The sequence below is a fragment of the Orcinus orca genome, chromosome 15 (genome assembly GCF_937001465.1).
Source record: "Orcinus orca chromosome 15, mOrcOrc1.1, whole genome shotgun sequence".
Taxonomy (NCBI): domain Eukaryota; kingdom Metazoa; phylum Chordata; class Mammalia; order Artiodactyla; family Delphinidae; genus Orcinus; species Orcinus orca.
In genome coordinates this window covers 88,906,571-88,920,029 of record NC_064573.1, presented here as the reverse complement: position 1 = coordinate 88,920,029, position 13,459 = coordinate 88,906,571, and positions in this window count along the sequence as shown.

The following is a 13,459-nucleotide window of genomic DNA, read 5'->3' as shown; positions in this document are numbered from 1 at the left end:
AGCTCAAGCTGCTGCCCATGGCCACAGCCTCTTCTCCCTCCTTCCCTCACCCTTCAGACCCTGCATGGCTCATCCTTCACTTATCACCTGCCCTCAGGGCTCAGCGGAGCCTCACATGGACCCACTGGGGCCCCTTCCATCGTGAAGAACCTAAACCCAACACAACTGGCGGACGTAGAATGAAAGGACTTTATTCATGTTGCTGAAAAGGGCAGACCCAGCTTGACCTAGGGTTTCAGATAACCTGCCGAGACCCTGCCTCCCTCCACCAGCTCCGGTGTCCCCTGTGTCGGCCCTGTTCTTGGCCAGGCTCACACCCTGGTTGCAGGTTGGGGCAAAATGGCCCAGAACTGCAGCTGCCCGATCGCACTCTGCCAGGGCAGTGACCCCAGTGAGATGGTCCTAGTAAAATCCCAGGGTTCACTCTGATTGGACTCTCGTGGGGATCCTTGATCAAACACTGTGACTAGGGGGATGATGACAGTGACACTAATAGTTAGCAGTTATTGAGTGTCATCAATGACCAGAGTGCCATCTAGTTACCTAGATGTTTAATTGTCATAGCAACCCAATGAGATCAATTCTTTTTCATCCTCATCTTATCACTGAGGACACTGAAGCACACAGAGGTTGAACAACTTGACCTAGAAGTCACATAGCTTTTAGTCATGATCCGGGGCTGATGGGTCCCAAATTACCACCCTCACCTCCATCATCACCACCCTCACCTCCATCTTCACCACCATCACCTCCATCATCACCACCCTCACCTTCATCATCACCACCCTCACCTCCATCATCACCACCATCACCTCCATCATCACCACCATCACCTTCTTCATCACCACCCTCACCTTCATCATCACCACCCTCACCTCCATCTTCACCACCATCACCTCCATCATCACCACCCTCACCTCCATCATCACCACCATCACCTCCATCATCACCACCATCACCTTCTTCATCACCACCCTCACCTCCATCATCACCACCCTCACCTTCATCATCACCACCCTCACCTCCATCTTCACCACCATCACCTCCATCATCACCACCCTCACCTCCATCATCACCACCATCACCTCCATCATCACCACCATCACCTCCATCATCACCACCCTCACCTCCATCATCACCACCCTCACCTCCATCATCACGACCATCACTTTCTTCATCACCTGTTTCACCATCTTCCTCCTCCTCATTGTCTCCACCCCCATCATCAACATCCTGAGAGTGAAAGTGGAGGCGGAGGTGGTGATAGTGGTGAGGGACGCAGGGAAGACTTCTCTGGCACTGGGGTCTCCAGCCCAGATGTCAGGCAACAGTGCTTTGCCTGCATGGGGAGAGTCAGGGGGGACGTTGGAAATATCACGGCTTTGCTAAAGGACCAATATATTGGCTTCAGTCTCACTCTTTGCAGTGTCACTACTCATAGATGTGATGTGCTGGGGAGACATGGGGACTTGCTCACAGTTGGGGTAAGTTGTGGAATTTTCCTCCAAGAAGGCAGAGTTGGATGTGGAGTGACTCCTTCCCAGTCCCTCAAGCCCCACTTGGAACACCCACACCAGGTCTTGCAGGAAGTACTGAGGGCCATGGGCTCCTATCCAGGGTGATGGACACACAGTCTCCCACCGAAGGCTCCTTCTGGCTGAGCCCAGGCACAAGCCAGCCTGGGAGGCTCCACCTGCAGGGTCAGGAATGGGCAAGGAATGAGTCCCAGGGCAAAGAGCTGGGCACAAGTTGGAACACAAGGGTGGAAACAAGAAAGAACCTCCTGGCTGGCTGTGCACAGACAAGTCTCTTCTTGCTGCAGTGAGGCAGGCAGCTCAAACCTCTGTTAAAGAGACAACGCTCGGCCCTTCTTGCTCCCCTGGGCGCCCTGACATTTTTCTGAAGACGGGGAAAGGCTGACGTCACAAGGAGATTCTTTTGACGTCCTCCTGATGACACAGAGTGCAGGATGCTCTCACAGTGAGAGGCCCTTGTAGCACCCAGTCCCTACGACACAGACACCAAAGCTCCCGGGGGGTGGTTAGTTTAAAGGCACACAGGACACAGCCTACCTGGAGGGATCTTCTTAGGACCCAAAGAGTGTTAGTGAGGGCTCTCCCCAAAGTGACAAAGACCCAACCCAGTCAGGCATGAATAAAAATGGAGCTGTGCTACCTCAGGCAATGGGAGATGCCAGGGATACTGGTTTCAGGTATGGCTTGAACCAGAGGTCAACCCAGGCCGACACATCTGAGTCTCCCTGGCTCTGTGCTCAGCCATTTGCCTTTGCTAGGTGTTTGCACGTATCCAGGAGTATCACTGGTTTGACTAAGGTTACCTGCCCAGACCTGGACCAACCTGTGTGACACAGACAGAGGTAGGGGAGTGACACCTGCTGACTGGCCAGACCTGGGTTTGACCAAGGTGAGGGTGGGGCCCCTGAGTCTGTACTCACAGGAGGAGGCTGCTCCTCAAAGCAGGCTGGGGTGCCATTAGCAAAAAGGGGGAGGGAGGTGGGCAGGCAGAAAGAGCCCTGTCGCCCGCAGTGGGGCTCCCCTGGCCCTGACGGATGCAGAGGGGCCCAGCATCGCCTGTCCCTCCCAGGGAAGGCCTCTGGCTGTCCTCAGTGAGGCCCGCTGGGAGCAGGTCCCCAGCCACATGTGTGCTCTGGGCACTGGGCCAGCAGCCTGGCCGGGGGGTCCCAGGGGAGCGGGTGTCGGGCTGCCAGGCGGCCCACACGCCCTGGGCTTTTCCATGGCAACAACTGGGCCAGCTGGCAGCTGGGCAGGCGCTTCACGAGCCTCTCAGAGGACGTGAGGCCGCGCCCTGCGTCCTGATGAGGGAAGAAGCCAGGCTTGAGGGTGTGGCCCACAGCGGCGTTAGCGACACGGCTGGCAGGAGGTGGAAGGAGGCCGGGGGCTCCCAGGAGGGCCAGGCAGGACTGGGCCAACTGAAGCTCATCTCTCACCCATCCCGCAGAGTCTCCTGGGTGCAGGTGCAGTGGTTCGGAGCCTGGCTCTGAAGTCATTGCGTGGGTGAATGACCTCCAACGCTGTGCACACAGCAATCTGGGCCTCAGTTTCCTCACCTGTAGGACATGCAAAATCATGCCCATGTCGTAGGGTTGTTGAAAATCGTAGGTTTAAATGAAATGGAATGAGTCAGGCACCCTCCACCTGGGCCCTCTGAGGAAGGTATAGAAAAGAAACAGGCGCCAGGAACCTGCCTCGAAAGAAATGGTGGACGACGGCCTTCAGGCAGACGGAGAATGATTTAGGCCAGAGCTCAGGTCTGCAGAAGAGAAGAGAGCTGGAGAAGGAATAAATGAAGGCACAATAAAATCTTCGCTTTTTCTTATTCTAGTTGTCCTAACACGTAACAGTTTCTTCAGAATGATCCCAGCACAATGTATCGGGGGGTTATAGCTTATGGGGATGTGAACAGAGCAGTGTTCCAGGAAGGTGTGGACATGCCTGTGGAGCCCGGCAGTGTTATTGGAAGTGGACTTGGATAGGTTGTGAATGTACATCGCAGACTCTAGGGCAACTACCAAACATTTTTTTTTTTCACAGGAAGTACAGTTGCCGTGTTGCAAAGGGACACAGGTGTGTTTGGGGCGTGGGCATCCACAGGTGGGGCTGGCACAGGAGGAGCTGTCCCACCTGGGGCTGAAGGGCGGAGGGGAGAGGACAGACATGGGAACCGAGGGAGTGAGACAGACACACGGGGAGGGAGAGAGGAGGGGACCCTACGTGGGCAGGGTGCCCGCAGGGGCTGTGGTCCAGATAGGTCAAGGGCGGCATCCAGGGGGCCTCCCTCTCTTGCCCCTGGCCCTGCTCTCCTGTGGACGCTCCCTGGGCTGGACTCAGTGGTGGCCGGAGGGCAGGGAGCCCCTGACTTGCCCTGTCCGGGTCCACAGCAGGATGGGGAAGTGTGGGGCAGGGAAATTCCAGGAAAGGCACAGATGGTGACCCGCCCCCGTTCTCAGTACCCGGGAGCTGCTAGACGCCTGTTTGTGTTCCTGGGCTTTACTTCCCCGCCCCCCTCGGGGGGTCTGGAGCCTGAGTGAAGGGGCCAGGATTTTGTCCTTGGGCCTGGGCTTTATTCCCCCGCCCCCCTCGGGGGGTCTGGAGCCTGAGTGATGGGGCCAGGATTTTGTCCTTGGGGGCTGTGCGCTCATGGCGGGATCTAGTCCTCAGGATGTCTCAATCACCGTCTTTTCAACGACCTCAAACAGATGCTCTGCCCCCCAGGGAGAGACGGCGTGGTGTGCCAGGAGCCTGCCCAGCAAATTTAATCAGCCACGTTACTCATCTAACACATGCAATCCTTCTCCACCCCACAGCCTCCAGGCGACGACAAGCAGGGATGTAGCCAGAGGGTGGGGACAGCCCAGGGCCGTTCTGGGCCTGCAGGGAGGCCCTGCGGGAGGCTCCTGGCACCCACCAGCTGTTAGTGACAGCTGCTTCCGTCTGTCCCCCCACCCCAGGGCTCTGTCAGAGGGTTGTTGTTCAAACAGATTGATTTCGGCAAAGCCCGTGGGATGAATGTGCTCTCACAACTGTCACCGGGCGTGCGGTTTCCCGGCTGCCGGAGGGAGGGCCACGCCAGAGGCACTCCCTCGGTCTGGAGGCCAGGAGCCCGATGCGGGTCTCATGGGGGCCAAGGGGTCGAGGAGTCGGCAGGCGCCCCAGGCAGCCGGCTGGCCCTGCTCTTGAGCGCTGCTTGCAGTCAGGCCCCAATCCTCACCCCAGTGAGACACAATAAGTGAGTCAGATGGGTGACAGTCGGTGGTGAGGGCTGGCAAAGACAGGGCCCAGGGGGCTTAGGTCACAGTTAAAAAGGAGGCCAGGGGCGGGGGGGGGGGCGTCAAATAGAGGCCTGGGTGAAGGCCTGAGAGCGGACCCTGCTGTGGCAGTGGGGAGAGCGCGTGAACACGCGGCCACCCTGGGTGAGGGGCAGAGGCTGTGAGTACGAGTGGACGACGGCCCAGCTCCCAGTGACCTCAGCCTATGTGACCTGGGAGAGAACTGCGGCCTGGGTCAAGGTCAGACCGTGCACTGAGGGACCCTCGGCTCACCAGAGGCCACCTGGCGCTCCCAGGGCCGGGACGGAGCCCTCGGAGCAGGAAGCCCCTGCAGCCTGGGAGGACCCGCCGTCCACATAGATGCGACGGAAGGTCATCTCCGACTCTCACGGGGCCAACGCTTTCCCTGGGAAGCAGCAAGGGGTCAGGTGCTAGCAGAGGGGTCAACCCGCCCCCTGGCCTTTCTCTCTGTCACGGTGACCCAGTGCCTGGGTCCTCAGGCCCAGACAGCGCTCCTGGAATCTGGAAGGCACCCCTGCTTCTCCCCGACCCTCACATCAAACCGGGCAACTGACTGATTCCAGCCGGTATTGATTAAGCCCCCGCTCTGTGTCAGGCTCTCTTCTCGTTACTGGGACGCAGCGAGACAGAGCACAGAAGGTGCCCCGTGTGAGTTTTGGAAGCAGTTCTGCTGGCCATCGTGTGAGCGTTAGCCACCCTCAAAGTTAGGGGGAGCCTAGTGCACACAAGAGCCCTGCTTCTGACACCGACTACGAGTCCAAGGCCCCTGAGATACCCTCGGGTTGGACAACCCCCTGGGAGGACTACCCGAGCCCCCTCAGGGCTCTGTGCTCACGGTCCTGGTTCACTGCAGGGAGGGGGCGTGAAGTACCCCGGCCAAGGGAAGGGCGCAGGACAGACCCCGGAGATCCCCGACCACGAGCGTCCGGTGTCTTCCCCGTGGGCCCTGACGTGTGACAGCACACGCACGGGGTGCTGCCAGCCGGGGGCTCCCCGCCTCGGCATCCCGTTTTTACCGGGGCTGTGGGACCCACGTGGCTGCCCCCAGTGTCCAGCCCCTCCGGAGGGGGAGCGGATGCCACTCAGCCCAAAGCCCCGCCGTGACCCCCATCGGGGACTCTGACGGGCCGCGGCCCCGCAGACGGCGCTCCCATCAGGACGCCCGGGGCCTCGGGTCCCTCCTGGAGCCGGACAAAGGCCAGCCCTCAACTTGGGGGGGGCGGGTTAGCTCTACACCCGCTGCAAAGTGTCTCTGGCTGCAGCAGACTGAGAATCCCCGAGGCAGGGTCAGAACGTGCTACCTGCCACACAAGGTCCTTCCATGAGGCAGAGCCTCACGGCTACAACTGCCAACAGTGCCATCTGGGTCCCGTCACTGTGCCCTGGGCCAGGGCGGGGGCAGGGGGCACACTAAGTGGCCACACGGTGTGGGGCTTCCACGCTGCCCCAGCGCTGTGCCTCGGGCTCCAGCTGCCACTCCCTCGGGTGGCACGGCTTGGGTGCCCACTGTGTGCTGGTGTTCCGGGCTTGGGACGCAGCCGGGCTGCTGTGTGTCCTGTCCAGTGTCACACGGAAAAATGCATTAGGAAGACGGTAGGGAACGAGCGTACTCAAAGGGCAGAGCAGGGCCGGCTGAGCAGGTGCCTTATCTGGAGGAGGTGAGGGAGCGAGCCACGTGATGCCCGGGGAAGGTCAGCGGGGGCGAGCAGGCTGCCCGGCGGGGAGCAGTGGGGCATGTGCGCAGGCCCGTCACCTATCGCTGCTGTGACGCGGCCTCTGAGCCAAACGGGCGCCGGGGAGGGCGTGAGACCCAGGAGGTAGGAGAGGCGGAGACAGCGCCTCGTGTGTCAGCTCGTCTGGCCGCGGGCCCCTGCCGCAGAGGCCTCGCCGGCGTCGGGCCTCTCCAGTCTGGAAGGGCCTGAGTAGCGCCCAAGGTGCAGGCAGGAGGACGCCCCCCTTCTTCCCGCCTCCCTGGCGATCAGGGACACCTCGTCTCACCTCCTCCTGCCCTCGGACCGGGCTTCACCCCGTCGGCTCCTCTGGTTCTCAGGCCTTAGAACGCGGGCCGATCTACCCCACCGGCTGTCCTGAGCCGCCGGCTTGCAGGCGGCAGGTTGTGGGACTTCCCAGCCTCCATAATCACGTGAGCCCATTCCTAGAATGAATGAATGAATGGATACAAGCAGGAGGCCGGCTAAAGCCACTGCAAACCTAGGCAGCAGAGGCGGGGCTGGGGACGTGCGTCTGGATACGAGTCCTTCTCGTCCTGGTCGGATGCACTTGCTCCGAGCCCATGTCCCTGGCCCACTGTGCGCGCCGGCACCCAGCTGCCGGTGACGCGCCAGCACGCGCCAACGCGCTGGACGTGGCCGGGAGGACAGGAATTGGGAAGGCGCCAAGGTCCTCCTATCGACCTAGGAAACCAGGAAGGAGCAGTCGTCTCTCAACGGGGGGACGCTGTGTGAGGGGCAGGCTTGGGGTGTCGTGCTTGCTTCCTGGGGCTGCTGCAACGAAGCACCACAAGCCAGAAACAACAGGAATGCGTTCTCTTACCGTTCTGGAAGCCCGAAGCCTGAAGTCAAGGTGTGTGCAGGGCCACGCTCCTTCCAGAGGCTCAGGGGAGGGTCTTCCTGCCTCTTCCAGCTTCTGGGGGCCCCAGGTGTCCCTGGGCTTGTGGCCCCATCACTCCCGTCTCTGACCTGCACCCAGCTGGACTTCCTCTGCCCAACCCTCCTCCCGCCCTTTTCCTCTCCGGGGTGCAGGCCCCTCCCAGGCATCTTGCTTACTTACCCAGGGCCCGGGAATAGGACCTGGATCTGTCTGTGTGGGCGTGGCCTGTCTCTCGACAGGGACTTCCACTCCTTCACCCCAACATGGACTTTGTTCCAGGAGAAAACGTCTAACGCCAGGTGGCCATCCAAGCACCTGCAACAGCAACGCTGCTTAGCTGCAGGCTGTCTATGGTACTTCACCTGCACTACGGCCCTGACAGGCCGCCTCCGAGGCTGCTGGCGCTGTACCCATTTCACGACGAACATGGGGGCCGGAGAGGCAAAGCGACTTGCCTGAGATTCTCAGCAAGAGGTTGTGGTGCTGAGGTCCAAACAGAGGCTTGTGTCCTGCTTCCAGGCCGGATCTCAAAGGGGAGGGGACAGGACCAGAGCCGCTCTTGGGGGAGGCCCACCGGCTCCTTGGGGCGGCAGGCAGGAGGCCAGCCTCCCCCTGGTGGCTGGTCATATTTATTCTGCTTGAATAACAACGGCTATGACATGAAAAGAGCTAAGAGCTATTTCCTCTGCCCGAGACAGGGACTCACCTAAACGGCTGTGAGCGCCCTCGTGTCCACCACGGCGTCCCCAGGACAGAGGCAACTGTGGGGTGCTGGCTAATGCTCTCGTTCACTCGTCACTTGAATGGGCGAGTGCTGACTGTGGCCTGTGGGTCGGGCCCTGTTCTGGGCACTGGCGGCAGGCAGAGCCAGGCACAGAGAGGCCCTGCTCCCATGGGGTTGTCCTGCTCCAGGGCTCTCGGGGTGGCCGCCATGGGCAGAGCAGGACGTGGCCCTGCTCTCCGTCCCTAGAATGTCCAGCCTCACACGTTGGCGAGAAATAGGGTCCTCCTGCTAAGGCCTCACCGGGACGGGTGACCCGATGGAGGTCAGGCAGGCTGGGGTGCAGGAGTGGGAGGCCAGGCTGAGGTGGAGCGGGGAGGGGAAGGCCTCTGTGCAGGTAGCACGGGGACATCCGGGTGGCCTGGACCCGCTGGCCAGAGTTCAGCTGCCCTTCACACTGCTGGTCTTTAAACATCTGTTCAGATTTTGTTAAGCGGTGGTGGGGAGAGACAGTTTTCTTATTTTGCTAACATTTCATTTCTTCCCCAACACTTGTCATGAAAAATTTTCAAACACACGGGGAAGCCGAAAGAACGTTCCAGTGCAGACCCACAGCCCATCGTCCAGACGCGGCTGCACCATTTACTGTACCTGCTCTCCACCCAGCTCTCATCCGCCATCCAGCTGGGCTGGTCACCTTGGGCAGCTGCAACAAGTAACCACAAACTGGGGGCCGCATCCAACAGACTTTATCCTCTCACAGCCGGGAGGCCAGAGCTCTGGGATCAGGGGTTGCAGGGCTGGGCCCTCCCTCCTGCGGGTTCCAAGGCGAATCTGGCCGGGCCTCCTCCGGCTCCTGGAGTTGCCAGCATCCTTGTCCTGGGCTGGTGGCTGCGTTGCCCCGTCTCTGCCTGCGTCATCACGTCACCTCCACCTCTCTGTGTGCCCTCCCTTTCTCATCTGATGGTCTCTGGGGGCCACCGAATGGTAAGTGAGAGAGCTGGAACTCAGGAGAACAGGAGCCCAGGAATAAACGAATTCGTAGATGCAGGCGTGACACGGGCGGCGCCAGGCGGAGGCTGCCTTAACTGTAAGTCTAGAGCCAGCTCTGTTAGGGCCTCTCGGGGACGGGACGAGAGACAGGGGTGGCGGAGGGTGACCCCGACTTTCATCTTGCTCCATCTTAGACTTCATTTCTGAGCATATAATACCTAGACAATGACGGCAATTAAATGCAGATTAAAATTTAACTTCGAAGTGTGACGTACAAATAGGAGAGACAGATGCAAACACCAGCGTCTCGATGCAAACACCAGCACCTCGATGTCCCCCAAAGCCAGTCCTGGGCTGGGGACCGGCGGGTGGGTGCCGCCAGGTGGCCTGGCTGCAGGTGCTGGAGGCTGCTGGCCTGGGAGAGCTGGCGGCACGGGAGAGGAAGTCCTTTTTATGGGGGTCCCAGGCTTGCCGCATTGGGGCCCCGAGGAGGGCTGCCTCCCTGCCTCTGCCTCCTGATTCCTGTGACCATCAGACCATGGGATGCAAGCCCGGCCCTCCAGCCCTCTCAGCAACATCGGACTGACGCGGTTTGATGGCCAGAGACACCCGACCCCTCCACGAAGCCCTCCCCGGGGGCACCTCTGGGCTGGCGGTGTTGACTGCGCCCCAGTCAGCAGCTCAGGGAGAGACCTCGCAGCCAGGAGAGGAGGCTGGGGACCAAACAAAGTGAGATTTCAGTTTCCAAAAGGGTGGAGAGGATGGGGGCCAAGCCCTCGGACCTCTGAGATGGATGTGGCCTTGGGCACAATTCCGGGGCAGACCTCGAGAGGACACTGGAGGCCCTGGGAGAGGGAACAGTCACCGGGTGGCAGGCTCCCCTGCTGCCTGACAATCACAGGAGCTCACGGCTCAAAGCCACCCGGCCCTCTTCTCCCCACGAATCCCCGTCTGGGGGGTCAGGTCTGGGCAGGTGGTTCCTTTCGGAGGTTCCGGCGAGAGTCCTTTCCTTGCTTTTCCAGTTTCTAGAAGCTGTCCTCATCCTTGCCTCCCACCCCTCTGCAACTTCAGAGCCAATCCTTCCAACCTCTCCTTCTGCCGTCACGTCCCCTTCTCTGACTGACCCCCCACCTCCCCTTATAAGGACCCTTGTGACGACACTGGGCCCACCCCCATCACCCAGGACAATCTCCCCATTTGAGGACCAAGGCCCTTTGGCCTCATAAGGTAACTATTCACGGGTCCCACGGATTGAGACCTGGCATCTCTGGGGGCTGGGACTCTTCCCCCCACCCCTGTACTAGACCAGCAAGGAATAAGGCGGCTGGGGAAACGTGTGTGAATCTTAGCATTTGGCCAGACTTCCAACCTGTTCTGTGGCGAACAGCAAACAATGCTGGATGCTGAAGGAGACAGTGACCGCTGGGCCGAGGGTCGCCACCTGCTGACGGACGGGCTGTGCCGGCCGGGCCGCCCCTTCGCCGGTCCTGGAGGTGGGTGAGGACCCTTAGGGGACACTCCTCAACCTCGTGGCTGGAATCCACGGATTGTCCAAAGGATTCCACTCAGCTGCGACAAGGGAATGCCCACCCCCTGGGGACGGAGGTCTGGGTGTCAATCCCAGCTCCGCTGTCCTTGCGCGTGGCCTTGGGCAACTTACTGACTGCGCTGCTCCCCCGGTTGCTCACCAGGAACACACGTCTGCCTCAGATGGGGGTGTGAGGATTACAGTGATTTGATTCACGTGTAGCAGGCGAGTCTCTAAAGATGCTGGCATAGCATCTCCCACTTGCGTGCCCTCCGCTGGTCCTGGTGGGGCTGCTCCCTGCCCTGGAACCGGGCTGGCCTTCGTGATTACCTTGGCTGACACAGCACAGTGAACGTCGGGCCATGTGCTGGGCTGTGTGACACTGATGTTTGCACTTGGAACCAGCCGCCATGCTGTGGGGAAAGCCCCAGCAGCTCACGTGGGGGAGGGGCCACGTGGGGAGGGGCCACGTGGGGGAGGGCCACGTGGGGGGGGCCACGTGGGGGAGGGGCCACGTGGGGGAGGGGCCACGTGTGGAGGGGGCCATGTGGGGAGGAACCAAGGCCCTTGGCCCCCAGCCTTGTGGGTCCTCCCACCCAGCTGAGCTGCCCAGGTGTGGAGCAGAGGCAAGTATGGTCACTGAGCCCTGCCCACCTGGCAGGTGCATGAGCAAAAGAACTGAGTGCAGTTGGGTTGAGCCACGGAGTCTGGGCGACTTGTCAGGTGGCGACAGAGAACTGAGGGCCCGCGTGAAGCACTGGGCTCGGTGGGAGGGTGCTCAGTAAGTGCATGGGGCGCAGGCGTGGGCGCAGGGCGCCTGGCCCTCACCTCCCGCAGCTGAGCCCCACGTGGCTCAGGGTGTGTGGGTCGTGGGGACCCCAGCCGGCGCGTCAGGCGGGGCAGGGATCTCACTGGGGTGACGTTGCCCCCGGGGCATGTCTAGAGACATTTCCGACTTACGCACCGAGGCAGGAGTGACACCCGCTCTACGTACAGCCCCTCCCTTCCTCCCTTCCCACTTACGGGCGCGGTGGTGGCGCTGGGCCCGCCTGATCGCCAGTGTCATCTTATTCGGAGGCCAGCAGATTAGCAACCTTCATCCCCTGCCGTGTCTGCTTCCAGGGATTCAGTGCAGCAGTAAGACCTCATTTTAACTTGATCACATTGGAAAGATTTTTTCCAAATGAGGTCACACTCACAGGTGCTGGGCGCACACTCTTGGAAGGCCATTCAACCTCTCGACCCGTAACAAGGCCTTAGATGAGTGCTGACGCCCGCCAGTGCTGTGCTACGCTGGCCGCAAGGTCGTGCAGCGGGAGGCTTGGGGTCGGCCTTCTTATCCTCACGGGGCTTCCCACACACCCCCTCGGCCTCCAGAGGGCCCGGCCTCAGCTGCTCGGCTGTGCTGGGAAGGAAGCCCTTTCCACATGCTGCTCCAGGTCTGTCGGGGCTCTGCTGGGGCGTGGGGGGTGTGGAGCGGTGGCCTCTCGCCTCGGCTGGCTAGCCCGGGTCTTCTGTCTTCCCCGGAAGCCTCCCCTGGGGCTCTCTGGAAGCGGGGGCCTCCTGAGGCCTGGGTCCGGGGCTCGAGCGATGACACTCCCTGGTCTGACCATCTGGGTGGGACACAGGCCAGCCCTGATTCCGGGGGAGGGGAAGTATACCTCCCCCCACCACCTCGATGGGAAGGCTGTCACAAGTCACGGGGCGTGGGTGCAGGGGTCCGCGGCGCCCTGGCCGTCTTCGCCACCGCCTGCCGGCACACAGGCGGCCTCGCCCCACAGACCGGTGGGACATTCGATTGTTCTTGTTCTGAACTTCAGGAAGGGTGTGTCACACACGTCACCTTAGGCCACCCCAGTCAGGCAGCACATTCACACACTACACCAACCATTCAACGCTCACACACTCATTCACACACATGCCCACACACTCCCGCACACATGCACACACGTTCACACATGCTCACATACTACCCAGAGTCTTATTTATCAAGCCGTAACCCGTAAAACCACACACACCCCTATTTATTCCAAATTAATGGCTCCCCTCCCCCGCGTCGCCTGTCGGAGCGCCGGTGCAGGGCCGGGGGCAGCAAGCCCTTCAGGTTCCTCCTGGCGCCCCCTGGCTGACCCCCAGGCCCATCCCTGCCCTCTGCCCTGGGCCGGCGAGACCCTGCCCTGCTCAGCGCCCTCCCTCTTCTCTGAGCGGTCCCCCCCACTTGAATAAAAGCCAGTCTTTATAAATGGCCTGGGGGACCCTGCTCTCTTGGCCTCCTCGCCCCCCACCTTCCTGTGCCCTGGCCAGGTGGCCTCCTCAGGCTTCTGTGCTGACAGCTCTCTCTGCTGGCACTCTTCCCTGGGTGGCAGAAGGCTGAGTATCTGGTCCCCCCGGGCCTAGGAACGGGGACAGAGCCTCCCGAACGCTGGGCGCTGGCCTCGCAGCTGCCTTGTGGCCTCACATGGGGCTCCGACGTGTCCATCTGGGGACGCCGGTTACTCTGCGGACTGAGCCCTTGTCCGGCCCTGCCCTGCCAGCTGCAGGTGTGTCCCCTGCTTGATCCCTTGGATGACACTGGCACCACTGAGTAGCTGGACAGATGTTCCCTTAACCCCTTCTCACACAGGCCGGGGAGCAGACCGGAGAGAACGCCCAGACTGGCTGGGAGCTCGTCCTGACCCCCAAGGCCTGCTGGGCAGGGCTGGGCGGGCGCCCCTAAACCTGCCGCCCAGCCACCCAGAGCGAGCTGGCGGGCTGGAGCCAATCCAGACTGCAGCGCCTT